General features: G+C 38.5%; 1 long non-coding RNA gene across 1 annotated transcript; it reads left to right on the top strand.

Annotated features, from left to right (window-relative positions):
- Nucleotides 1–2,474: 2,474 nt before the first annotated feature.
- On the top strand, nt 2,475–3,217 carry LOC143509668 (uncharacterized). Its single transcript, XR_013129721.1, has 3 exons — nt 2,475–2,611; nt 2,991–3,084; nt 3,173–3,217. It is a non-coding gene; the product is annotated as an uncharacterized LOC143509668 (long non-coding RNA).
- The last annotated feature ends 1,140 nt before the right edge of the window (nt 3,218–4,357 follow it).

The following is a 4,357-nucleotide window of genomic DNA, read 5'->3' as shown; positions in this document are numbered from 1 at the left end:
CAAGACCAGGGTACAGAGTTTTTAGGTAAATAGGCTAACCAAGGAAAAATACATGAAGTCCGTGACAGGTGGTTTGTTTACTTCACTTGGCAAACCAGCACAAACTGTACAAAGATAAATATTCTCGCGCTATAATGTAATCTAGACCCATAATCAAAACAGAAAATAACTAGTATAGGTTATATTTCTGCTCAGTAGCATAAATACATGAAATGTAAATCAAGTTCTAGCACAGCTTCTGGGGGAAAATGGGCTTAAGACTCAAGCCTAATGTACCAGTATAAGGATTTCTACCTTGGAGACAACCAAACACTGCTGTAAGTCAAAGTCATGTCTTTGCAAAGTAATGGTTATCATGTGCACATGATAAAGTTCAGGTAACAAAGCTCCTTAGAATGTTTTACACACTGCACTTTCATCATTACCCATGTGGAACAAAAGACTGGATTAAAGCTGTGAGAAAATGTGCTGTGGTCTTTATTAACGAACCGATCAAACAAACCCTAGTTTGTAAGTTTATCATCTGTGATATTCACATTTTAGATATAGGACTAGTCAGTAATGGTTAGTGCATCATCTCATCAGGTTTGTTCCTTGTTCTGCGAAATCATTTTGTACGATAACATACATCAGAAAGCAGCTTAAAAAGAACCCCGGCTGGTAACACTTGTAAGCCTTAATATGCTGTAATTAATCTAAATTATTAAGACATGTTGTAAAAAAATCACAAAAGCAGCAGATTTAATTACATATCAATGCTTTTATTCGAAATATTTGACATATGGCGCGGCCATGTTTTGAGACGACAGTGCTATGCTTGCTGGGTAGATGACGTCAAATGGTTGCAGCGCGCTAAACTTGACTGCGGTTGGAAGGAGTTCATGTTAGTTAGCTGAGCTACCTTAAAGAAAACCATGCCACACTGTATTGCTGTTGGATGTTATTTCCAGTTGAAATGCAGTGGGAGGACTGATATTAGTCTTCACAGTTTTCCCAAAGATAAAAAGAGGAGAAAAATTTGGGAAGCAGCGTGTGGACGAACACAGCTACCAAAAGACCCGCGGCTCTGCTCTCTTCAGTCCCAATGCGTTTGAGTCATTCAGTAGAGCCCAACTGGTGAGAGAGTTGACGGGTGCTGTTGGTTTTAAACGTAGACTAAAACACAATGCAGTGCCCACAGTTTTCCCACACAGAAAGTCCAAAAGCCCCAGAATGTGGAGCGAGAACCGCACGAAGAAACGTGAACATAAACATGCGCTGGATTCTCTCCTGGCGTCCCGGCAACAACGTTTAGCGCTAACGTTTAAACTTTTCAAAGTTTAATATAGTAAATATAGTAATGTAATATTATATCATGTAATATAATATAATATATAAGCCTTTGAAAAGACTATAAAAAGAATGTAACGTTTACTGCTTCTCCCTCGTTTGCGGATCCTGAACTTGAAGGTTCAGCATTAGCGGTCATTGATAAATCAAGCGTGATGGCCAGTCACTGCAACCATTTGACGTCACTACCTGCTGCGGCCGTCAGCAATTATAAAAATGGCGACCTATGTGCAGCGGGATTTTACAGAAAATCTAATAAATCTGCTACTTTTTGTGATCTTTTACAACGTGTCTTAATAATTTAGAGTAATTACACGATATTAAGGCTTACATATGTTATCAGCCGGGGTTGTGTCCCCAGACATAAAATGTGTCCACATCCATAATGTGATGTTATTGTAAAGAAAATTTTGTTTGCAGAAACAGAAACAGACATATTTTCAGTGGCCCTTTAAAAGTAAAAATAAAAGGTTCAAGGTGGACACTGGTGTGTGTGTATACAGACTGCACTGACTTCATACACACTGTGTACTAGGGTTGCCACCTAGGTCTGACAAAAAACAAGGACACTCAGTCGTCCGCGAACCTAAATTGTTGACGGGGGGGGGGGGGGGCAACGTAAAATGTTACCGGGGGGAGGGTATGAAATGGACACAGCGAGAAAAAAAGACGGATTTAAAGTGTGCAGGAACAGCCTAAATAGTCGTTTGAACTAACCTAGTGAAAACCGGGACATTAAATTATTATTTTTTTTTTTTTGATGGGACCGAATATTAAAAAGAAGGAAAACCGGGACAAACCGGGACAGCCTGGCAAAACTGGGACAGCGACGTGAAAAACGGGACAGGAGGCAACCCTACCACAGACCAGTTATTGGACATTCGTCCTGAATACATGGACATTAACTGAAAGTGGATATTAAACATTGGTTAAATACTGGCTGTACTTAAAAAAAAATTATATATACTTTATATATTATTATATATACTCTACATTTGCATGAACAAATTACACTTAGAGTGTACAGGGTCTCTTGAGGGTACAGAGTATCTTCAGTTAGTAACACACATATGTAACTTCTCACACCCTCATGTCTTCTTTAATGCCTGAGACGTGTGTGCACTGAATATTATAGAGGGTGTGACATTTAAGCTCCACCCCTCTTGAAGGGTTCAGTGTTGATCCACCTGTATAAAGGTGCCACCAGCTACTGTAGAAGATTTAGGATGAGATCCACCTGCACTGCAGCTACTAACACTTACACACCCACCTACACACCACCGTAAGTACAGATGTTCTGTTATAGAGTAATATAATAACACACCAGATGTTCTGTTATAGAGTAATAACACACCAGATGTTCTGTTATATAAGAGTATAATAACACACCAGCTGTACTGTTATAGAGTAATAACACACAAGATGTTCTGTTATAGAAGTTTTAAAACACACTAGATGTTCTGTTATAGAAGAGTATAATAACACACCAGCTGTTCTGTTATAGAGTAATAACTCACCAGATGTTCTGTTATAGAGTAATATTCTAACACACCAGATTGACTGTTATAGAACAGTAATGTAATGTTAGGTTCTAGTTCAAGTTATGCATATTAGTATGGTGAAATCACCTTCTGAAATTATGAACCCTAAACATTTCATAGGAAAATGAGTAAGAACACCCTGAGCACCAATCAGCAATTGTGTAAAGGTAATTATATCATCTCAAATGATGGGAACTACAAAGCTATCCTACAGGTAAAGTAAATGTTCAGAATACCTCAAACAGCATGGAACTGTTATGGCCATAGTGAGAACACACTGAGTTCTGTCTGTGTTTCTTTAGGAGGATGGGAACTTTGTTGTTTATGGCCCACAAGCAGTATGGGCTTCAGGGACTGCGGGAAAACCAGCTTCTTTTCTCATCATGCAGTCCGATGGAAACCTGGTTATATATGACAATCTAAATAAACCTATTTGGGATTCTAAAACTTGTCACAACAGTAAAACTGAAGACAACCGTATGACTCTCAACAATGATGGCAGTATGACAATTTATAAGGGATCTCAACAAACCTGGACATCTAAATAGTAAAGTCACAAACGACACTACATTTTGATGCATTGGCTAACTGTAGCCTTTCAAAATGTAAAGTAATGAGTAAACATCTACTATGAAAAGGAGCTCATAGCAAAAGGGTAAATGAAAATAAAATGTAATAAAAGCATGAAATAAAATTACCTTTTCATGTTTTTAACCTGATATTTTTCATTTCTCTTTCATTTTCATTTCATTTCACCAAAAAAACAAAGTAAACATAATATCTATAAATGTGTCTTGTAGTGGATACATATGTTAGTTATGGATTATGAACGGGGCACCATCCTGATTGCTCAGGAACCAATATTGTGATAATGGAAATAGGTGAAATATGGTTTGATCAGTCTCATTACTAAAGGGTTAAGTTCTGGTTCCGCATAGTGACCTAATACCATCGACCAAAATATGTATTTACCACCGTGACCAGATTAATGAATAAATGTCCAGATTTATTAAATGGTTATTATTACAATTGATATGAAGAATAGCATATGAAATGATTTGGCTCAAAATGAAACTAAACCTATATGTAAATCTACTAATCTAAACCAGGGATTGTAACGTGGCTCGCGCCACAGAGCGAGGAGACGGACACAAACGCCGAGAAGAGCGAGATTTATTACAGGGCATTCCATAATCGTCGTCGATGTCACAGGCAGGAGTCATAACCGGAGAGCCATCCAAGTGAGACAAATACAGGGGCATGATCAAGACAGACGCGAAACAAAACCAGGCAGGATAACACAGAACAGAGCATGAATCAACAGAGTATAACACCGGGAACAGGGCACATGAATCACGAGAGAACGAAACAGCCAAACATCCAAAACAACCGACAAAGGATATGGGAGACTCAGGGGCTAATATACACTGAACTAAACTAGGGACAGGTGATGACAATGACACAGGGGCGTGGTAACAAACGAGGAA

The sequence above is a fragment of the Brachyhypopomus gauderio genome, chromosome 3 (genome assembly GCF_052324685.1).
Source record: "Brachyhypopomus gauderio isolate BG-103 chromosome 3, BGAUD_0.2, whole genome shotgun sequence".
In the NCBI taxonomy this organism is placed as follows: domain Eukaryota; kingdom Metazoa; phylum Chordata; class Actinopteri; order Gymnotiformes; family Hypopomidae; genus Brachyhypopomus; species Brachyhypopomus gauderio.
This window is presented reverse-complemented; position numbering and strand designations above follow the sequence as displayed.